At 29.7% G+C, this 25384-nt stretch overlaps 1 long non-coding RNA gene across 2 annotated transcripts; it reads right to left on the reverse strand.

Annotated features, from left to right (window-relative positions):
- Nucleotides 1-340: 340 nt before the first annotated feature.
- LOC147816849 (uncharacterized) lies at nucleotides 341-25154 on the reverse strand. Of its 2 annotated transcripts, none has more exons than XR_015432993.1 (3): nucleotides 24994-25137; nucleotides 24274-24399; nucleotides 341-936 (listed from the first exon to the last, which is right to left on the reverse strand). It is a non-coding gene; the product is annotated as an uncharacterized LOC147816849 (long non-coding RNA). The 2 variants fall into 2 exon arrangements; XR_015432975.1 differs by lacking the exon at nucleotides 341-936 and adding an exon at nucleotides 6254-24154 and having other exon boundaries at nucleotides 24994-25154.
- Between the last annotated feature and the right edge of the window lie 230 nt (nucleotides 25155-25384).

Genomic DNA, 25384 nt, shown 5'->3' on the forward strand with positions numbered 1-25384 from the left:
TATATTTTTTTCTAATTAAAGCTGTTTTTAATAATAATATTTTAGTTAAACGTTTGTATCAAATATATTTCTTCGTTATTTTAATATTTGAAGTATAAGTTAAGGTTAATTTTTTGTATTAGAATAAAGATTACTTTTGTTTATATAAATTAGTGTTGCAAAAACAACAGAGAGAGTCAAATAAATAAGACAGAATAAATGTGCAACGGGTTTGATGTCTTAGCTCCGCTCAATATAATGTGGTTATCATATAAGATAAGAATGAAATAGTAAATTTAAAAGAAGATTAATTGCATTCTCAACCCAATCGTGATATTTTCTTGCTTTTTGAATTAACATATTTTCTTTTTTTTCTCTCTTAAGTATATAAAACTACAACATGTACCATTTTTGTCAGTGAAACCAAGGAATTTGAAATTAGTTTAATTTTAATGCAATGTAGATAATGCTGATCTTAAAGAATCTACTTAAGTCTCTCATAAAAGTAGAAAGAATTATCAAAACAACCTAATAAAATATTTTCTTCGAAGAACTTTTTTTTATTGGTTGAAAAACAATGGTTTATTTAAACCAAAATACTTTAAATGATGACATATTTTCAGTTATTTTCAACGAAACAATGTTTATAGTGTTTTATTAAATTAAATGCGATTTTTTAATTAAATTAAATATGATTTTTTAAAACAAAATCAAAGTTTGCTTTTTAATTTTGAATGAAAGGAAAATTGTTAAAAAGCATAAAAAATCGAATTTCCAATTTTAAAAATTTAATGGTCTTAATTTTAAAAATATAAAATAAGAACAAAATGTATTACATAAAAGCAATTTGATATAGGAATATAAAAAAAGCAATTCCAACAGTACATTAATACACAGTTTTGAATGTAATAAATAATTTAATGTAAACAATTGCTTACCTCCTTAGAAATCAATTTCCTTTTCGTTTTGTTGTAATCCAAAGTAATGACATTTTTATTTTAAAAAAAAGTTGCAAATGATTTTAATTAGTATCAATTAAAGTTACATTTTAATTTGAAAGATTGAACAAAATAAAAGTTAACAAAAAATCTATATTTTAATTAAAAATAGTTCATTTAAATTAAGCAGTTAAAGGAGCTAAAAATTGAAGTTTAACAGAGAGTGATTCCCGCGTTTCTTTCAGAAAAAATATGTCAAAAAAAGTAATCCCCTTCGATCCCTTATAAGCTTGCTTCTGTTTTCCTAGAACATCTAGATAATTGCTTGTTTAAGACAACTGTGACTAACCGAAAAATGCATGGTTCTGGAAATATATGATATTTTATAAAAGGACAAAAAGCCTAGGGTCGTAAAGCCCAGGGCAATTTAAAGAAGTCAAAGGAAGGACATTTTCCCATGGTGTAAAAGGCAGGGCTTAATCCAGGTTTTCAATCCTAGTACCTATTTTTGTGAAAGAAAAATGATTTTTGTGGAAAAAAAAAAAAATTTTGTGAAAATTTAGTATTGCTAAAAAAAACATAAAAACTACATATGTATACAAAAAGTACAATACTATAAAAAACATTCACATATTGCTCAAGAAATTGCTTATAAGACAGCTTGCAGATTAATTACATGTATTAATTCGATGTAAATTATACAGCCAGCCAGCATAGAAATTATGGAATTTACTATACAGATTAATATTATGGTTAAAAATTAGATTTATATAAAGTTCAAAAATTTTTTTCAACTTACTAATAAAATTTATTGAACTTATTATGATTAAGAAATTATTATTTTGATATTGTGCTAACTTTTACTTTTGAATTAGTGGTTGAAAAAATAATAAAAATACAGAATACATAGATAAAATTATAATAATCGCTCGGAAAACTATTCAGCACTTAAATTCCTTCAAACTTTTTTTTTTTATTTTCGTGAAGATGCGTTTTTTTTGCTTCAAAGTTTGTTGAAATACTGATTTTTATTTTATTTTGTGAAGGTACCGATTCTTTTTTTAAAATTTTGTGAAGCTACCGAAAAACGGTACCAAAATCGACCTAGATTAAGCCCTGGTAAAAGGAGATGCCTATATTTTGAGGGTCAGATAACTGTCTCGGTTGGTGATCTGCAGGTGTTGAGAGTCAAGGAATGCTTTAAAATGTATGTCAGTGAAGGATGCATTTTATTACACCAGGGAAGGGTAAAAGAGATTCAACTATTTTAGTTTCCTAAGCGCTTGTTTTATTTTTTCATGCTGAGCCCTTCTTTTGGTTAAATTCTAATTTTAAAATTTTTTCTTAATAAATTAGAAATTGTCATATGTGGAAGAAAATTCAAACAAAACAGACGTATTTGTCTCGGTTGGAGGGGGGAGTTTTATTTTATATTTTTATTTGAAAAATAGCTTCAAAAGGTGAAAAAAATAGTAGTTTCTTTTTCTGAAATTGCTAATTCTATTTTATAAACAAAAATTACTTTATTTTAGTGAATGTCAATGTTTCAGAAGGAATGACGCTCATCAATTAAATTTACGAGGAAAATAAAGTTTGCTACTTGAAAAATAGCTTAAAAGTAGAAAAAAATGAGTTAAATAGTAATTTTACTTTATTTTCGTGAATGTCAGAATTACAGAAGAAGCAAAGTACTTTCTTAGCTCCCTCGTTTTTATTTAAGAGGAAAATAAAATTTTCTACTTGGACAATATCTTTAAATTTGCTTTTCCTTAAAAATAAAATTTAAGCAGATTTCTTTTTTTTATTTGGAGGAAAATTAAGTTTTTCTATTTGAAAAATAACTTAAATGTTGAAAAAAATAGCTTTTTTCTCTTTCTGAATGTACTAATTCTACTAGAACTTACTTTTGAGAATGTCTAAATTTCAGAAGGGGTGAAGCACTTCTTTACAATTTTGAAACAAAATAAAGTTTTCTACCCTCAAAAAATAGAGTGAAAATAAAGATATTTTTTCACTTTACTTTCCCAAATTTCAAAAGGCACCTTATTTGCCCATTCAAGTTAATTTCAGAACAACGTAAAGTTTCTTATTAGGGGTATAGCTTCAAAAATTCCTTTCCGTTCCTCTTTTCTGTGAAGCGTTTTTGCTCCTTTAAAGAAGGGAAATAATTCTCGGAAAGAGTCTTTCACCCTATGTTAAAGTCGATTGTAACTACAAAAAAGAAGATTTTAGCAAATCTTCACACAATCTCTTTCATATATATATATATATATAAACTATTTTGAAAAAATGTCGCGTGGTCCCTTCATATGGGGCCCCCTCGACCGTCGGGGCCCCGACTTCCCCGGCGTAATTACGGCCCTGGTTCTTTCCCACCTGCGCTGACACAGAGCTCATTCTAGGCAGGGTAAACAGGGTGCAGCACCCTGTTGCCCTTTTAGTCAAAAGAATTCACCCTATTGCCCCCGAAGTAAATTAGTGCCCTGATGTAATAGACTCATACCCTTTTTGCCCTTTCTTTCCTCAACCCTTCTTTACTTTTTCCCCAAACTCTACAATGGATTTCTTAAACTGTTATTTTTAACACTTTTTATTTAGTTTGTCATTGCTGTCAATACATAGATTTATATGGGAAAGGAAAAATAGCCATCACAACCCATTGTTGCACTTGCCTTTGAAAGTTTGCAGTTACTTCCACTATCATTAAATCATAATTATTATTAATCATTTTAATTATTTAATCATAACTACAGACACTTATTAATATATGCATGCATTTTAAATAAATTACTAAGCTAATTAGCTCATTAACTCGAAATATATGTTAATTTAATAATGAAAATAAGTAATTAATGATTGCTTAGCTACTTTTAGTTAAGTAAAAAATAAAAAAAATCTTTTACTAATTGACAATGTTTTTTAATAGAACGTGTAAAGAATTCGTGTTTTTAAAGGAAAGCGAAATTATTGCCTTTTTAGAATAATAATGCGCGTTTTTTAAAATTTTTAATCTATTCTCGCTCAATTTTTAACGATTTTTTTTGTTCCATTTTAAAATCATTATCTTGTAATTAATTTAAAATTGCTTTGAAACTTTTATTCAATTTTATTCAATATTTTTAAGCTATAGCAAAAAGCAGTTACAAAATAATCCTCAAATTGGGACAGTGTATGTTCTACATTTACGTAACTGTAAGATTATGTAAATGTTGAATAGTGAAAAATTCTTTTGATTGAGGTATCTTTTAGATGATGTTTACAGGAATGTAACGGTAATTAAAAAAAAAGTTATGATATATTTTACAAAAGCAGAAATTAATACTTTAGTTTCTTTTAATGATACTGAATCTAATTTTATCGAAAAATCATTACTTTAAAAACAACAACAAAAAGTTTATCTTATGTTACTCAAACTATTAGTACAGTAACATATTTGCAAGGATCTCCAAAGTATTATATTAAGTTTTAATAAATTCTGCCGCATAGTTCCTTCCTTATTATTTTCATTAACGTTAGAGCTGAGTATAAACCACCTCCACCACCAAAGTTACAGCATTGCAAGTTTACAAGCCGAGCATTAACTCCGGGAGCTACCAGCACTGTAACTTACACGCATTGCTTCAACCGCAGCGAGGCTAAGTAACATTGGAGTCGAGCATAGGGAAAGAGTGAACTAATAGTAGGAATTGAAAAATGTGTTATTTCCAGCTGTTAAAGATTCAAAGTGGTTGAGCAGTTTGTCAAATATTGATATTCTAAAAGATTTAGGATGTGCGATTTCAGCTTTAATCCATTAAATTTTATTTTGATAAGGTCAATCAACTATACAAGTTACTAGCTATTTTATTATGCTTAAGTGAAATTAAAAAAAATTTTGTTAAGGAAATTTTGTTTAAATTACATTAAATAGCTGCCCCGTACGTTGCAGGAAAGATGAGATTTTTCTTATAAGCAATTACATCAATTTTTAAATTTGGGGGGAAAAAGTTGCTTAAATTCAAGGAATTGAACGAATTTCTTGAATTTATGCAACTTTTTCAAAAAAGAAAACACTGAAAATCGGTAGATTTGCCAAGTTTAATAAATATGTGATAAAATAAAATTCATTTAACTACTAAATTAAATGCAAAATATAGATTATGAATATCTGAGAAGTTATAAGAAGTAGTTACAATAGCTGCTCAGTTAGTAGTATACTAAGAAGTTAGGGTGCATTTTTTGGGTAAATTTAAAGACTTTGAAAAAAAAAAAAAAACTTCATACAAGGGACTTTAATTCATAAATACTCAATGTATTTTAGGTCCTTTTCAAAAGATATATCACAAACAGAAAGAAAAGGGCTAAAAGAATCAACAAAATAAAACTGTTTTTAAAATTTTCAGAAATTTGAAAAATTTAAATGTTTGATATCAGGATATGAAACGAATGAATAAATCTAAAAGAGAGGTGTGACAGAAAGATAATGTATAAAAAGAAAGTTCACGACACAGCCAAAAAAAGTTGATTCACAAACCTTCTGATCCGATTGCATATGTAGTTTGGGATACAATATACCACACAAAACAAAATCATCACTCAGAAAAATATTTTTGGAATAAGTCTATGCTAAATGTGATAAATTGCAAAATATTTTTTTTAATTTAGAAATAAGTTAAAAATTAAATTGAAAGAGGAAGTGTATAAAGACAGTATTACATTTTACCGAAATAAAACGATGCATTATATAGTAGGAATTCAAGAAAATTGAACACCCATATGCTATAAAATAACCTATCTCGATCAAATAAAAAATACTGAAACCTTGAATGATTGACCAGAGAGATATTTATTATGGTCGATTTCAATGTATTAAGGAAAAATAATATGCATAAAAAGCCCAGAAATTATGGTACATATGGAATTTATGAACGTCGAATTCACTGCATGAAATACAGCAATTTGTAGAAACAATTTCCGCATTCTTAGTTGTCAATAACTACGATAAATTTAGGAAAATTTTTTAACAGTAACTCTCATCGAAACATTTTTTTACTTTTTCATCTTAAGTAAATCTTTAATACAGGTTAAAATTGAGTTATATGCTGCTTCGGTGTGTACTGTTACGTGCGGAACATTGGGCAATCTTGGCAGAACACTTAGCAAACTACTGTCGACTGAAAAAAAATAAATGCAATACAAAGAAGAATTCGAACACATTTAAAATGATTACGAAGCAATAAGAGGAGTACACTTTCTATGAAAAGAATATAAACTTTAAATAATTTCCCTGAATTAGCTAAATTTGTTGATCAAGAATTATATTTACGTAATTTCAGCTCTCTTTATTTGTTAATCTATTTTATTTTTTTTAAATCTGTAGTTTTCTGAACATGCAATTGATAAAAACGTGACATTTATTGTTTCTTTCCATTACATATTTTTTATTTCTGCTCCTTGAAATTACATGAATAACATACCCTTTCCTTGCATGAATAAAAATATGGCCAAAAGCTTACCATAAATGTATGGTGTACATTTCCATAAGCAGGGCACCCACTAAGCATTCGCCAAATGCGATAAAATCATAAATTTGGCAAAAGTATTAGAGAATGATTTTTTCCACTGGAATGAAAAATTTATATTTAACTCGATCCTCACAATTACCTCAAAATGAGCTTTGCTAAACAAATACGTAAAATTGAGCAACATTGCGTAACTCAAAGTTATTTTTAAAACAGAGACAACTTACTACTTATTAACCATCTAAATAAAGAATATGTAATAACAATTTTACAATGACCTCTTACTTTTACTTGAAATATTAGACTCAAATTTCAGTTTTTATTTACCCAATTTCAATTATCACCTTCAATTATCAATAATTGCCAGCCACAAAAATTAAGTACTATAGCGATATTTTAGGGCACAAGACCTTATATATCCTACATCCTATTACTATTACTGAATCCTCCATATTTAGAATTTCATACAATAGCATTTCTATTTAGTTTATGAATTTTTTTCTTCGTTATTGATACTACGATCGTTCAACAAAAATTAATTCCATTGAGTGTTATAACATCTGTCTATAAAATTAACATTTTTGCTACGGCAGCCACGAAAGTGACATTGCATCGTATCGCGATGTGTGCAGATTAAAAGACGGTAAGCTGATGATCAGATTTTCTTGTTTAAGTAATTCATTAAGATTTTGCAAGCATTGTAACAAAAAATGCAATCGACTAGCAAAAGAGTAAGCACATTCCAATGTACTTTTGTACTCTAAATGTACTGCAATAGGTTTTTATTCAGGAGATTTCTCATATACTTCAAATTTGTATTTATTTTTAACATATTAAATTTAAATGTTAACCAATTGATACACAAAAGTAAACAAATGTAAACCGAGTAAAAACAAAACAGCTGTATAGTATCACCAGATAATTATATTTTTACAAAGAATCTTATAGGGCATCTAATAATATGGCCAGGGCATGTTTGCTTAAGCTTCTGCCTCTACTTCCCTCATCCAAATTTTTATTATCTACTAGCTGAATACCCGTTCTTGGTTCAGGATGATTAAAAAAAAAAAAAAAGAATCAATAAATCAGTACCGAGAAACACTACGAAATCCAGTTCAAAACTGAAAATCTAATACCGACATAATTAAAGAAATTAGCTGAAAAACCGGGTATGAAAGTATTAGGGCTATTAATGACTCAGAAAAAATAACAAAAAGTGGTTGCATCAATATGAGTTTGTTTAATGTAACTGTTTTTGCCATCAGTTTAATCTTAGCATAATTAACCCACATTAATTTTAAGTATACTTGATATATCAAATTAGTCAGCGGTAAATAAAATGAGGCAAAGAATTATTAGTCCGCCTTCTAATAAATTGGTAAGAAAATAGTTCAGATACACCTTTTTTTTTCGTTCTAAAAAAGTCACTTACCTGATTCTTCCACTATATTTTTCAATTAATATGGCTAAAAATAATTTAATTTTTTTACTTAATATTTGTTGCCCTTTTCGGTGGCTTTAAGTTTTTTTTTAGTTCTTCCCATTCGAATAACTATAAAATGTTTTTAGCATCACTTGGCATGATACTATTGCTCAACTCATAATAGTTAAAATTTAACAATAGCAAGTAATATTCTCAGGCACATATCCCTTTCGAGGGGCTGTAAAACACTTATTTTAAAAGTACCGCTATTAAAATTGCTTAGTATTGGCGCTGTTTTAATAATAACTATATATCTATCAATATAATATTTTATACTTATATTAGTATATCAGATACTTCTTACATAATCCTTCAACATTTGAATTTAGTGAAAAATACAATTGTCAGTGGCAACCAACTAAATCCGAATTTTTTTTTTTTTTTTAAATAGAACTGTTGTTAAAACTTGAAAAAGATTTTGGAGCATGGCCATTTCTATATCAGCCCTTTTATTTACTATTAAAATATAAGTTGTTGCGGAAAAGTTCTTTTATTGCTAATTCATTAAAATACTAATGCACTGTCTTTGCTACCACTGGAAAAAATATTTTCTGAAACTATGGAAATTCTTCTCAAAACTGCACCAATTACCAAGTAGTCTGTAGTACACAATAATTAAGCTTAGAATGGTGATATTCTACGGTTCTCCTAAATGAATTTCCAGTTTACCTTTTCTCCTTTAACTTTGCTTTTTAGCAATAATATCAATATAGCATTAGTGTCAATAATACGGTAACTTTCTATGACTTCCCAAAATAACTATCTCTAATCCATTAATTTCGCTGTTTAGTACATAAGATTTTTTTATATTAATTAAAATTTTACCAACATTATTTAAGCATCGTTGTAATCAATGATAGTGTGATGATTTATGAGGTTTCTTTAAAAGAAAAAAAAAATTCCATTACTTTTGCTTTCTAGTACATGGCTTATTTCTTTTACTTCAATTATATCAGTAATAAGGTGTCAAAAATATGGTGACTTTTTATGTTTCTACTGAACGAATTAGTACCACAGTGCCACATTCCCATTAATTTTGCCTTTAAATACCTAAGTATTTTTTCTATTAACGCTGATTTTAAATAAACAAATTTTTTAGAAACATGTTTCAAAAGAAATTTAATAAATAGAAAAGAACAAGTCAACAAGTACCAGAAAACTTTAAAACTATAAATTTGGCAACATAGCCCACGCGTGATACCACGTAATGTCGAACATTGAATCCATCTGACATAGTGAATTTAAAAGCGAGTATTTAAATACGTGTAATTAACTATTATTTTTTGATCAAATAGAACTATAAGATAGAAATAATAACGAACGTTCTCTTTAAAATATGTGATGAATTGAATCGTCTACAGCTATATTTAAGACAATGACTAACGCTTAACCAATCAGAAAATTCCATTTCGTTTTCTGCTCATCCCGCTAGAACGATTAGTCGTCGAATGTTATAATGTCAATAGTGACCTTCCTAGTGCTTTGAACTGTGTGCCAAGTTTCATAGTTTTCGGTCAGATGGCTTTAAAGTCTATAAAGGACACACACACAGAAACATTCATTTATATATAGATAAGTAATATAAATATTTAGATCTGTTGGTGAACAAAAGTAATTTTTCTAAGCAATCATTTCTTTTAAAACATTATATTGTTCAAACAAATATGAGTTCACAGCCCTAATTTTATATTTTCGCTCACCAAACGGGCAGAAATATTAAATGCTATTTTTGCTTGCTTCTCATTGTGAATGCCGTTCATCGTTTTTCTAAATCATTTAGCAGGTCTAGCTGTAATTTATAACAGTATATTATGTTATTTGTACAAAAATAATGATTGTAAAATGGTTAATAAGATTAGACCACCTTTCTAAATAACTATCTTAAAATGTAGAGCAGAATTATATTTTAATAATAATTTAAAAAAAAAAAAAATTTATTAGTTTTAAACTCTTTAATTAAAATTGTATTATGAGCAGTACAGGAAAAATAACTTTAAATTTGGGTTACAAAAATATTTATAGAAAAACATTATCTTTATGACTTTTATAAATTTTAGGCAGTCTGAAAACCAAAATAACATGGAAATAAATAAGAAAAAACTGGATCCGGCCACGCAATTTTCTGACCAATAAAAATGCACGGACAGCAAAGGAAAACTTCAACACAGTTAATAGATTTTTATGTATAGTAAGAAATATGGTTTTCAGACAAAATATTACATACAACAGTATCTAGCGAGTTTCATCTTATTTAATTGTTTTATAACCAGTGTTAAACAGTCTGTCCTTTTTTAGGGCTTTCAGCCATCAATGTTAAGCCCTACTGCCTTTTAATTTTGAATTCAGCCCAGAGATTAAAGGAACGCTTTGATCTAACAATGGAGTAAAGTATAGTCTTCCTAGAGGATTATTTCAAAGAAACTAAATCGCATCATATCAAGAGGAAAATCATGACAGCCTATGACGGCTAGTCAAACAGCATGAGGATCCTAACTTGTGATCCATTTTGTCACAGCAGAAATTCTTTGTCACCACTGTTTTTGCAAGCAGAATTTGTATAGACTAACCATCGCTGGGATTTTAATCTGGGTTGTTTCTTTTAAAGGTGAGTGCTCTGTTCCCTAAGTATGAATTTAATTTATTTAAATTTTATTTATTTTAAATATATAACTTAGTTAAATTCTCAATAGAAGTTAAAAGATTTTTTGAATATTAATAATAATAAAATTAAGCTGCATTCTTCAACCCTGATCAACCGAATTTTTCTATCATAGATCCGCAATTTTGCGTAGAGCAAAGCATCTGGAATTGTAATAAATAGCTTTAATGAAATAGAGTCTACGTCAATTGTAAATGCTTGTTTTGATTTTGTGGTCCAAGTTAAAAAGATATTCCACTACGTTAGAGCTTTTAACTTAAGGATTTTTAAAAACTCTTATTTTCACTTACGTAAGTTTGACATCTTTTCACGGGCGCATGCGCATTTCGCCAGAACTGACGCATAATATTTGATGCCACACGCTTTTCAACCATTCAGAGGATATAGCCCTAATAAGGAAGGACATCTCTCGCAAACTAATGCTGCCTACCCCACTAATCATACTCGCCTGCTCTATAATCATAACCATAATCAACCGCATGGACTATAATTTTTCCTTCAAAAACACTTTAGTCTCTTCCAATGTTTGCGCAATCAAATTACTCAACAATTGAGGGAAAGACTGAAAATTATTAAATTTGCACCCAGGAAGAGGGATTTTCTTCACCCTCGGTACAACCCCCTTTCGTTTTGGTTTGGAAATAGTATATTCTAAAATTCCAATTGAGCTATCCTACCCAAAAGGCCTCGCATGTCAAACGCAATTAATGTGCAATGGCATAAGTAGGATGACAATTCAATAAGTTCAGCTCATTTTTAAAGTCATGGTGAAACCAAGGATGGGCGGGGTATATAATAGAGGGATCGTTGATTAAATATCTTGCACGTCGAGGGGTCAGCATTGAAAAATAAATCTTTATAATACTTTGTTATAAAAAGAACATTATCAAATATTTCATTTTCGTTTCACTAATTCCTGAACAAAAATTAGAACTTAATGGTAACGCCAACGGACATTTAAGAGGTTTTTTCAGAAATTTAGGCCAGGTAGAGGCATAATCCCCACCCCCACAGCCAGGTAGAGGCATAATCCCCACCCCCCACAGCCAGGTAGAGGCATAATCCCCACCCCCCACAGCCAGGTAGAGGCACAATCCCCACCCCCCACAGCCAGGTAGAGGCATAATCCCCACCCCCCACAGCCAGGTAGAGGCATAATCCCCACCCCCCACAGCCAGGTAGAGGCACAATCCCCACCCCCACAGCCAGTTAGAGGCATAATCCCCACCCCCCCACAGCCAGGTAGAGGCACAATCCCCACCCGCCACAGCCAGTTAGAGGCATAATCCCCACCCCCACAGCCAGTTAGAGGCATAATCCCCACCCCCCACAGCCAGTTAGAGGCATAATCCCCACCCCCCACAGCCAGGTAGAGGCACAATCCCCACCCCCACAGCCAGTTAGAGGCATAATCCCCACCCCCCACAGCCAGGTAGAGGCACAATCCCCACCCGCCACAGCCAGGTAGAGGCACAATCCCCACCCCCACAGCCAGTTAGAGGCATAATCCCCACCCCCCACAGCCAGTTAGAGGCATAATCCCCACCCGCCACAGCCAGGTAGAGGCCCAATCCCGTACCGACACAGACTGGGTAGAGGCCCGGCCCCGGCACGGTTGAGCCCCGGTTCCAGCTGGGGAGGGTAGAGAGCTTCAGTTCCAGCTGGGGAGGGTAGAGAGCTTCAGTTCAAGCTGGGGAGGGTAGAGAGCTTCAGTTCAAGCTGGGGAGGGTAGAGAGCTTCAGTTCAAGCTGGGGAGGGTAGAGAGCTTCAGTTCAAGCTGGGGAGGGTAGAGAGCTTCAGTTCAAGCTGGGGAGGGTAGAGAGCTTCAGTTCAAGCTGGGGAGGGTAGAGAGCTTCAGTTCAAGCTGGGGAGGGTAGAGAGCTTCAGTTCAAGCTGGGGAGGGTAGAGAGCTTCAGTTCAAGCTGGGGAGGGTAGAGAGCTTCAGTTCCAGCTGGGGAGGGTAGAGAGCTTCAGTTCCAGCTCGGGAGGGTAGAGTCCCAATCCCAGATCTCAGTTAAAGAAAGCCTTAACTAACCTGAATTTGAGAAAGCCCAATCCCGATCCTACACAGCCATGTAGAGGCCCAACCCCGAACCTGCACAACCGGGTAGTGACCCAGTCCCGTACCGACACAAACTGGGTAGAGCCCAAGTTCCAGCTCAGGTGGGTTGAGCCCCAGTCCGAGAGCTCATTTGAAGAAAGCCGTAACTAAGCTGAATTTGATAGAGCCCTAACAGAACTCAAGTACGTGTGTATTAAAAGAGAGAGTTAGAGCCTTAAGAGGCCTCTATAATTCCCCTCTCCATGACCACAGCTAAGGCTTTTTATGGAAAAGTTTTTTGCCCGTTTGCATTTTAATATATTTTCAAAACATTAAAAACTTATTTTCTTTGACAAGGGTTTCTCTAATACCTTGTTAAATCACATGTTTATTTACTGAAAATTTAAATTATCAATAGAGGGGAGATATCTGAAATCTTGGACCAATTAGAAACCAGTTTTTTATCAAAATTCAGTCCGCAGTTTCACATTTTTGAGAACACATAATGGAGCAATATATTTCAAACTTCCGAAAGGAGTATTTCAAAATTCTTGTCTCCTATTTTGAAATGTGTTATTAGCGGAGAAATTTAACAGAGAAATACACGAAAGTAGTTTATTGCACATTCTTTAAGATTTGATAATTTTTTATTCGTTATAGCTAATAAGCTAAATGATAAATACCAGAGCCGTGGCAGCTCAGAAGATAGAGCACTCACCCTCAAATGAGGAGCCCCGAGTTCAAATTCCAACGATGGTTGGTCGATACGAATTCTTGCAACGTCCACTGTGTTCAATTAAAATATCCTCAATGATAGGCGGATCATATGTTCGAGTCCTCTCTCCTTCAGGCTAACAGTAGGAGGTTTTCAAATTTTTCCTTTCCATTAAACGCAAATTTGGGTTAATTTCAGGGTTCGTGATTTTTTTTATTTTTAAAATCAGATTTTTTTGATTTTTATTCAAACACATTGTAAGAACTTTCATTTATGATTAAAAAATACTTTATAAATGTTTAATCAAAATTAAATTAATATTAAAACAATATTATAACAATATTTTAGAAGCTCTAACTTACTAATATAATTTTTCATTATAGTAATATATAGTTTTGAATGCATAGCAACCATTTTGAAACAAATGCATAGTTGAAATTTGAAGACTAAATTAAATAGAGAATTTAATAAAAGGGGTCTATCTAGGTTTTTCTGAGAGGTACTTATTTTGTGAAAATTTAGACATAATTTGTGTCTAGACATAATAAATTAAAAATTAATTAATTAGACATAATAAATTAAAAATAATATTCAATGGTAGACACAAAAATATAGATTTATTCCTTTCTTTAGAAACACAAAAATAGAATTTTTAAAAAAACTATTTTTTGAAACTATTGTTTTTCCTAAAGTTGAATTTGTGAAGGTATCCTAGCAAATTTGGCTTGGACAGACTCTTTAACCATTAAACTAAAGTTTCAATTAGCAAACCATAATTTTAATTTAAAATTGTGATTTTTCTCTCTTGATTTTTAATATGACAAAATAAATGTAACAGATTGTGTTTATAAATGTAGTCATTCACCAAAAAATAAATAAATATTTAATCTATACATTTTTATATCAAAATATTCATTTTTAATTCTATATCAAAATAGATCAGCTTAAAAAAATTTTTAAAAAATCTACGCACTCATTTGAATTTTCTTTCACAAAATTTCCTTATAGAAAATCTGATGATGTCAAAGATACTGTAAACATATTATGAGAAAAAAAATACCAGTTACCAGTTAATAACTCTACTGCCTCAAATAAACTTTGAAAGGGAAGAATGACACTATATCAGGAAAAAAATATCTGAATACATTATCCTTTATTTTTCTTTCTATTTCTGGCATATTAGGGTAATTTCCTTTTAATATAACCTCAAGCTTTAGAAATATACATTTTCCACAAATAAAATATAATGTAGATTTTAATTCCAAGCTATCTCAATCAAAAGGTAGAATTTTAATTAAGATTATTTGCATTTTTTTTCCTTCGAAATTCATGTATATTAATAACTTTCTACAGCTATGCAAGTCTATATTAAGACAGCATTAAATGTGTACTTTAATCTGTACTTTCATTCTCAAGAATCGAAAGATTTTTAATGTAATTTCACATGTGCTGGAATTTAACACACACCAAGAAAGAAAGTAATTTTTAACTAAAATTAATAAACGCAGCAATTAATTTAAAATAAATTTTAAAACTAAGAAAAGAAAATAATAAAAGTATCAATAATTTAAACCACTGTTTTTTAACTTTTAAAATAAATATAATATATATATCTATACATTTACACAAATCAGTTGATTTAAATCAATGATTTTTTTTTAAAAAAATCATTTGATTTAAATTGTGATTTAAATCAGCGAACCCTGGTTAATTTCATTAAAAAACCACTTATGAAGGCAAATTTTTTCCAATTCTTAGTCCAAAAGTTCCCTTGTCTTCTGGATTGGGTCCAAAATGACAAGACTTCAGTGTTTAACATTGATATTCGTAAACTCAAAGTTCAGTTGGCTGTTCAACAATAGCTATAACAAAAAAATTGAACGCGGTAGTATAAGCTGAGTATGTTAATGAAAGTTTTATTTATATAGCTATCCACTGATTATTGACTGATATTTAATTACAGCTACGTTTTATTATTACGAATTTATTATAAAACTAAATAATTTAAAATCTAACGGTAAAGGAAATAAAAAAATATGTATTAAAAACCAAAATTAATGGAGAAATATTAATTCTTTTAATAGAATTGTAAGAAATTGAAATTTAATTATTGACGCCAATAATACTCTATTACTTTTGGTGATATGAAATATTTGAAATAAAAAGTTATCTATGTACTAAAGGGCAAAATTAATGGAAAAATGGTACTAATTAGTTCAGGAGATACGTAAAAAATCACCATGTAGTTGCAGACACCAATGATGCTTGGTTAATTTTGGTAATAGGAGATAATTGGAAAATATTTAAAAATTTATAATGGGAAATACTAATGGAGAAATAAAACCAATTCATAAAGGAGAGAAGTAAAATTGCAATACCATTTCTTATGTCACTGATGCTAATAGGTACTATTAATAGCTTCTAATTGAAATTAAAAATATAATCTTGTACAAAAAAACCCAAAAGAAATGCCACAAATTCATTTAAGAGAAGGTAAAAAAATCGTCAAACTATTATTGATCTTTATTTTATCAATAGGTATTTATTCAAACAAAACATAAGTTATGTGCTAAAATACAAAAGAAATGGAAAAATGGTACCAATTTGTCTAAAAGAGATGGGGGGAAAAAACGCCACACTGACGACAATGATGTTTAACTATTTTTGTGAATATACACTACTTTTATTACGGTCATTTGTGCAGTTTTGGTACCGATATAGAAACTAAGTATCTTATGAGTAAATTAGGTACCTATTAAAACTGCATAAATGTTGTGAATTTTTCAAATCGATATTGTGACATTTTTTCCTAAAAGCAAGGTAAGCGAAAAAATGACAGTTGAATCTGGGTTGTTTACGTGAAAAAGCTACTTTTGTAAAGGTCAAAGTTCAAAAAATTAGCCCTCTCCCTTGCCACTCTGAACTTTATATCTACTTCCTACCTTGACCACTAAACATATTTTTTGATTACTAAAAGTTATTTTTATTGAAATCCTCTTCACATTTCCTTTTTGGAACGCTAAAAGCAAGAGAACCTTGCCTTCCTGTTATTAAACAAAATCATAGTTCCTCAGACATTAAACGCATTTTTGTTCTGCGAATACCAAAAATGCATGGTTTTTCAAACTACATTTTTTGTAAGGATATCTAAAACCTCTACATTCCCTGGCTCTATTATTAGACGCACTATAAGATTCTATGCAAAAATATAATTATCAGGTGATACTATACAGCTGTATAGGTTTTACTCTGATGAAACCGGTTTACGACCTTGTATCATTTGGTCAACATTGTAATGCAATATGTTTAAAATAAATACAAATAGGAAGTACATAAGCAGTGTTTTCACAACAGCGCATTACATTAAAAAATTATTAACGCGAGATGATCGCGCACTCTATTATTCAAAATGAGTGAATTTTGAAAAAAAAAATTAGTCTTCTGCCATTTTGAATCAAATCCATTTAACTTTTCTTCCTTGATCTTTCATTATTTTCAACATGGATCCCTGTTATCTAGCTTTCCTATTTACCAGTATTGTTCAGAACCGGCCCGAACAGAAAACACCTTAATTTTAATTTAAAATTGTGATCTCTTTTTTTTTCCTCATGATTTATAAAATGGCAAAATAAATGCAACAGATTGTGTTCATAAATGTTGTCATTCATCAAAAAATAAATATTCAATCCATATATTTTTATGTGAAAATATTCATTTTTAATCCTATATCAAAATACATAAGTTAAGCCAAAAAAAATTTTTAAAAGATCTATGTACTCATTTGAATTTTTTTTCACGAAAGAAAATCTGATAATTTCACAGATACCGTAAACATATTATGAGAAAAAAAAATACCAGTTAATAACCCTACTGCTTCAATTAGACTTTGAAAGGGAAGAATGACACTATATCAGGAAAAAAATATCTGAACTCAGCTTTTTTCTTTCTTTCTATTTTTGGCATATTAAGGTAATTTCTTTTTAATATAACCTCAAGCTTTAGAAATATAGAAATTTCCATCAATAAACTATAACGTAGATTTGAATTCCATGCTTTTTTAATCAAAAGGTAGAATTTTAATTAACATTTTCTTTTTTTCTTTTTGAAAAAATATTATGTTTATTTACTTTCTACAGCTATGCAAGTCTATATTAAGACAGCATTAAATATTTACTTTAATCTGTACTTTCAATGTTAAGAATCAAAATATTTTTAAACATGTAATTTCAAATGTGTTTAACACTCACCAAGAAAAAAAGTAATTTCGTTAACTAAAATTAATTAATGCAGCAATTTATTTAAAATAAATTTTAAAACTAAGTAAGCACTGCTAAGCTAAGTAAGCAATAATTTAAAGCACTGTTTTTTAACTTTTAAAATCAATATAATATATATATCTATACATATATATAAATCAGTTGATTTAAATCAATGATTTTTTAAAAAAAAAATCAATTGATTTTAATCATGATTTAAATCAAGCTGATTTAAATCAACGAACCCTGCTATAAACTCATGTAAATCATGTCATTATTAAAAAACTACAGCTCGTCTAATAATTTGATCTAACTATTATAATATACTAATATAATGCTTAATACAATAAACATTCTATATTTATATTATATATCGTCTAATTTATCCTATAGTCAAATTTATATTATATATCGCCTAATTTAACCCATTGATACACTAACGTAAACAAGTGCAAACCGGTTTCAGTCACATAAAAACAATATAGTTAAAAGTATCACCTGATAATTAAGACTTTACATAGAATCTTATAGTACGTCTAATAATTTGGCCAGGGACTGCATTTATAGTTATCAACATAAAACATACTATAGAGATAATAGCTTAGAGTAATCAATCAATTGAAATAATTCGCTGAAATTATAACTATTCAGATCATTTGAATTTTTCAATCATTATAACAAGTAGTAGAGAAGCCAATCCATATTCGTCTGATGGAAGGCTAACCACAATGTAACAAGTTCCGAAAAGAGGTACAATGATTAAAAAAGATGGCTCATAACATTTTGAAATCGATTTCTGCTTGAAAACGAGGTCAACAGTGGCACGATAAATTTTTTTTCAAATATTGCTTTTAAATTTTTATTTCAGAAAAATATATAGAAATTTCTCCTTACTGTTACATTTTTATCAGAGTAATTAGTCTGAAATTATAGAACAATTCTTCAATTTGTAGGATTAGTTAATATTCTTGACAAACTTATAGTTTATATCTTATCATTTGACATTTTACAATGTTTGAATGACTTTCGAAACTTAGTTCCAAAAAGTTCTAAGAGGTAACTAGCTAAACTTTTATTTGTCTTCTTTGATGCTTCTTCTTTTGAAAAAACCTGCCCCATTTTGCCCGTATTGCAAAGGTGGACTAAATATACCGAAAAACAAAAATGTTATTTTTCTTCCTGTTTTCGAGTTATTTTGAAATTAATTCGCCTTATTTTGTAATACCGCTAATTATGTTTTTTTTCTTCCTGTTTTCGAGTTATTTTGAAATTAATTTGCTTTATTTTTACATTACTTCGAAAATATAATTTGCAATTCATTTTTAATATAAAATTACGAAAATTATTATATTTGTATTGCTATATTTAATTATTTAAACGTACTATACTATTATTTTTATTTTTGCTCGCCATATTTCAGCCGCCATTTTGTTCTTACGGGTATTTTTAGTGTATTTCAAAATTTCAACTATGAATTCAATTTACCTGCACATAAAAACCCCCAAATTTTGAAACAAATTTTATCGAAATACTTATTTTGGCCACGAAACCTTAGATGCTGGCCCACTGTGTCACGTAAAGTAAACTTTGACGAAGAACAGTTTTGTTCTGCCGGGGTCCTCGACATACTCGAGAATTTTATTTTATATTATTGGTTGTGTGTTTCGTGGACTGTATTAGATTAGCAGAGCGAATGGCTGTCATCGAAACAATAAGTTAGCAAAAAATGTGAACTAAAACAAGTAGTAGGAAAAGAAATTAAAACAAATAAAAAATAAAATACTCCTTCAAAAATGTAAGTAGATGTTTTTTTTTGGGCCTATTTTAGACAGAAAAAAAAGACGTCAGCACCGATCATAAAATATCCTCAGTGAAAGACGAATTGTGGCTTAAAGTCGCGTTGCTGTTAGGCTAACCATGGGAGGTTTTCCTCTACATGTAACTACTTATACTACTTGTATACTTCTTATTGCAGGAGTTTTCTTGTCTTTTAGGATCGGTTCAAGATAACAAGGCTACGGAATCGAACATTTGTAGTCGTAAACCCAGAAAACTGGGTCTGCTGTTCAACGACGATTATAAAATAAAATACATAGTCCGGAGCAATGGTGGCAAAGTTTCATTCATCTTCGTTGCCTTTCGTATATAAATGAAAGATACGATTAGAACAGTCATTGAGATTAAGGTTTCAATTCACGAGCAATTCATTTTTTATCAACCACAGTAATTTGAGGTATTTCATCAAATATTGTACATTAGAGCAGCCAAATAACATGGATTTCAAAAATTATGAAACATTAATTAAAAATCCTTTTTTTTTTTTAAATGAAGAAAATATTCTGCTGTGAATGGTAAACTGAAACAATTGTTAAACGGTCTTAAATGACTGATCGAGGCGCACTTCAAAGTTATTAATAAAATTTCAGATTTTAGTCAGACATTTTATTAGCAACTATTACAGATTAAACATTCGAAATAAAAAGTTCTATACCAGATCAAGGAAATGGAGACCACCGATCCCTTTTTATAAAGTACAACCTACTATTTCAAAAGTAGTTAACACAGAAAATTCAAATTACAAGCCGAAGATATGATTCTGACAATGACAGGGTTCGCCAAGTGGGCCCACTTTGAAAAAACCCGCCCGTGTTTTATTGGGCAGGCCCACCTTGAAAAAACCCACTTGGTGGGTTTTTTCACAAATTGTTTTTTTTTAAATTTGGTTGAAAAATAATTATCTCCTAATACTGTCATTGGACACATCATGGAAGTTAACAAATATTTTAGAAATATGCATCTAACACATGGATGGGCCAATGAAAAAAAAACTCCTTGATGCCCCATTTACCAAATGATACTAGGTGGAGTTCATATTTTGACAGCGTAAAAACTTTTGCCAATAATTATCATAAATATCAAGAGATTGCTCTTGAACATCAAAATGAATCTAATAATTATATGTCAAAAATACTAAATAATATTAGGCTTTACCAATACACTATCAATTTGGAAAAACAGATATCAATTGTTTCTGAAGCTTTAAAAAAGCTTCAATTAGAAAACCTTTCAATTTCAGAAGCTGTTATGAATTAACTATCGTGTGATGAATTGGAACCCCATAAACATTTTGTATAAAGATTCCATCAGGCTGTTCAGCCACCTCATTTATTAGCATACTCATTTATTTGCACTCAGTACCAGCATCCTCTGTCTCTATCGAAATACACTTCTCAACTTTCGGTTTGGTGCAGAGTAAACTTTGAAATAGATTTGGAATAGATAAATCAACAGAACTCGTAAAAGTGTATCACCATTTAAGAGAGAGATGTAAACACTTTGAATCTGTTGTATGATAATAATAATAAAGGAAAAAATGGAAATTTTTTAAGTTAACTCTTAACATCTGCTGACAATTTGTAACTATTTTAAGAAAGTTTATCAGAATTAAAAAACAGTTAAAAATTAATAAGACATTTTAAATATTATTTTAAGATTTCATTTGAATACAATTTATTTTATTTCTTTTAATCGTGTTTAAAAATATTGAAAGTAAACAAAAAAAATTTCTATTAAGTGATACATTAAACAACAATAAACAAATTTAAAGTTTTATTTTCTGATTTTAAAAAAATAAGCTATAACTTTTTATATATGCTTTTTTATAATTTTAAGATTAATTTGTTTTTTGAAACTATAAAGTTAAAATGTATCTAAAAATGCATATATTTATCTAAATATTTGAAAAAAGGGACAAGAAACTGATACCCTTTATAATTATACATAATTTTAATTTCATTTTCTATTAATCGTATTATAAAAACATGGAAGACCACTAAATATTTATTCCAGTTTAATTTTATTACAGGTAAAAGTCAGATGAAATTTATGATGAATCCCCACAGAAGAGGATTTGTATTCTTTTAATGCCATAGAAATAACAAAAACTATTCAAGCACACCATGAAATATGATTCTATAGAGGATACGACACCAACCAGTCAGATGAAATTTTAGTGTTTACTGATACAACTCCATTTAATAAATAAAAATATTTTCACAGTAAAATTTATGAGCACTAAATGAGAAAACCTAATTTTCCCCGGGTTTTTTCAAATAAAACCCATATTTCACCCGGGTTTTTTCAAACCCTGACTTATACAGTTCTAAACTTCAATAATTACTTATTATATAGTACATACAAATACTTTCTCTTACTTGATATTTCCTCAAAAATTGTATTAAGTTGAAATATCTTTTTGTTAATATTTTTAACTCAAAGGATTGAGCCCCTAAGAGAATGCTAATAATTGATTAACTATTTCTAACAGTGATATATTATATAATTGCATGTATTTACAACTGAAAGTTCCGTTCATACAATTTCAAATTGAATATTGTAGCAGAATATTGTTGTTTTAAATATCTAATTATGATCGATTCATTATAACTACTGATTTAAACCGAATTGAACATTGTTTTTTTTTCTAAATAAAAATGATCTTATTAAAGAATTTAAAAGTAATTGATAAACATTCCAAAAAATTTCAATTATTTTAAACAGAGGTTTACAAACTAAAGCTTGGTTTAAGAGGTTACCAATTTTTATTTAGTAGGAAGATATAAAAAATGCTTTGTTTATTTACAAATTACTTTATTTGGATGTTTGTTTGAAAAAATGTTATTCCAAAAACGTTATTGTAAATAGAATTCGAAGTATTTACAAAAAGTGGAATTGTGAATTCAATTGAATAAAATTAATATGATTATTTGTAATCGAATGGTTTTATTAACAATATCAGTTAATAAATAGCTTTGAAGAGTGTGACTCAAGATAGTGGTCCTCGTAAACTCGATAACAGTTTTTTGCAGTTCATCATTTGTGAAGACAATATTTTTGAAAGCTAGCTCTGTTCACAAAAGATAAACTGCGGAATTTTTTGCAGTTTATCATTTGTGAACCGAATTAGCTTTCAAAAATATTACCTTGAATTTTCTGGCATAAAATATTACATTGGTAAAAAAGTAATTCGGGGAAAATTTTAATTTATTGTTTTCTTTCACAAATCTTCTATCGCAAAGTGCCCTTTCACAAAAAATGGTGCCAGGCCAAAGTAATTCAGACCGAATTATTAAACCGAATAATTGAACAGAAAGTTAAAAAAACAAAAAGATTACAATTTAAAAAATTCGAATGTTGGATTGAATATTATTCAAACTTAAAATATATTAGCACGATTGATAGCAGAATAGTAGATAAACATTAGGAAACAAATTTTCTAGACGGCTTGCCGTTTTTCCGCTAAATACTGCTTTTGCAAATACCATGGTAAGGAAAAAGATCTTTTAAGATAAGTAAAGAATTTACAGCCAAAGACCTACTATAGAAAAACATGTGCTAAAAATAACTAAAGCGAAAACAATAAAGTTAACCAGAGCTCATTCTAGGCAGAAAAAAGGGCAGGGTGCAAAAGTTTAAAAAAAGGGCATTATTATTCTAAAAAGGCAATAATTTCACGTTCTATTAAAAACACGAATTCTTTACACATTCTATTAGAAAACATTGTCAATTAGTAACAGTTTTTTTTTCTTAACTAAAAGTAGCAAAGCCATTATTAATTACTTATTTTCATTAATAAATCAACATATATATTCAGTTAATGAGCTAATTAGCTTAGTAATTTATTTAAAATGCATGCATATATTAATTAAATAATAAATGTACGTTTTTAAGTGTCTGTAGTTATGAATAAATAATTAAAATGATTAATAATAATTATGATTTAATGATAGTGGAAGTAACTGCAAACTTTCAAAGACAAGTGCAACGAGGGGTTGTGATGGCTATTATTCTTTTCCCATATAAATCTATGCATTGACAGCAATGACAAACTAAATAAAAAGAGTTAAAAATATCAGTTTAAGAAATCCATTGTAGAGTTTGGGGAAAAAGTAAAGAAGGGTTGACGAAAGAAAGGGCAAAAAGGGTATGGAGTCTATTACATCAGGGCACTAATTTACTTCAGGGGCAACAGGGTGAATTCGTTTGACTAAAAGGGCAGCAGGGTGCTGCGTCCAGTTTACCCTGTCTAGAATGAGCTCTGAGTTAACATACTGATCAATTTTTAATACAAAATTTTTTCATATGAGTAGTTTTAGTCTCCAACTTAACACTCGCAAAAGTAAAAATTATATTTTATTACAGGAATATTTTGAAAAATATAAATCTTATCGTAACATAAACAGTTACAAATTAATACTACAATTGACCACAGACTTCAATTGTCCTAGAGATGTTACATATCTACATTAACCAGACAAAAGACAAAACATTATACCCAGATAGCTAAATAATGCTTTTTCGAACTCAGCAAAAATCTTTAATAACTTTTCACCAAAATCAGTGGGATTTTATGTTTCATGTTAAAGGCTTTAAAAAAATACATGCCACCATATACCTCAATGTATTCACAATACTTGTCAGGTTGGATAAATACAATTCCTACAATAGATATTACAACAAATACATAAAGCTTGGAGCAGAAGCTACCTGACACGTGCGTGCTAAAATGGGTGGCATGAGTCTCTGAAATGTATGAACTAGGGTCAAATAACGCAACGACATCGAGTACTTTACAATAAATGAACTAGAGCTCATCAACAGTAAGCGAAAGAAAAACAAAAAGAGACAAAAATGCCACTCACCCGATATGCCAGCCCCACACATCATGAGAGCAGTTCATGGATGTCTGTTTATTCAGCAGCTGTGCTCTACTACGCAGATCAAGATATATACTGACGTCAATCTGAATCAGGTCCCGGGTGAAATAGCTAAAAAAGAATTAATAATACTTGACAATAAATGATTTTAGCAATCATAAACAAATGTCAAACCGCAGTAAAAACAAGTTAAAAACCTGAAGTGTCAAAGGACAAATATTCAGGATAAATCCTGAAAGAAAAAAAGTATTAATGAAATGCGACATTCATAAATAGCCATGGTCATTAATCTACACAAATTTCTAATTCTATTAAGAATAGTTTAAAAATCGAAAAATTACTAATTAACTTAAAACTATGTGTATGCATAGCATTCAGTAAAATATTAAAACACTTTCGAAATCATTTCTTTCACTTCTACGATTAGGGAAAGCTATAATCTTAAAAAAAGTACAATTATGCTGGGCGTTTCCTTATTTTCTTCTTATCTTCCAAAAAAATTTAAAATTAAAATTAAGAAATCTTCCTGAGAAAAAGAATTTGAAGTTCTGAGGGCAAACTATCCCTCGGGTTAAGCAAAGATTTACACGATTCAGATTTAAATAAAAATAATATTTAACTGGCCGCTTTTAAAAAAACAATTGAAAAAATTTGTTATTTATAATTTAAATTCAAATGATAAAAGCAAGAAAACCAAATGCTAACCTTAATAATACAACAGAGACCGTCTTATTACCAGCACGACAGTGAAGGTAAATATAAACAGCTGGCGGGAAAATAATTTTTCGAAGTGATCGCTGTGGAATTGAGAAGAGTTGAGTTGTATTCGGGATGAAAAGGATCTGAACCATTCGCTTTAAACCTTTGGGCCGCAGTGGAAATGATGACCGTAAAGCAAACTTTCACTTTAACCAATCAGATGAAATATCGATACTTGTGGCCTTCACGTTACGCTCTTTCATGCAAATGCGCGAGCACTTCCTCTTACATGTAGTTTCTAAACATTCTCACGCGAGAATGACACCTGTACAATTGCGATAACTGATGGAGAAGCAATATTTAGAATAAATGAAATAAAATTTCATCGCAAATGTGG

Source organism: Parasteatoda tepidariorum, chromosome 1 (genome assembly GCF_982258835.1).
Source record: "Parasteatoda tepidariorum strain Cologne lab strain chromosome 1, Ptep-v5.0, whole genome shotgun sequence".
Classification (NCBI taxonomy): domain Eukaryota; kingdom Metazoa; phylum Arthropoda; class Arachnida; order Araneae; family Theridiidae; genus Parasteatoda; species Parasteatoda tepidariorum.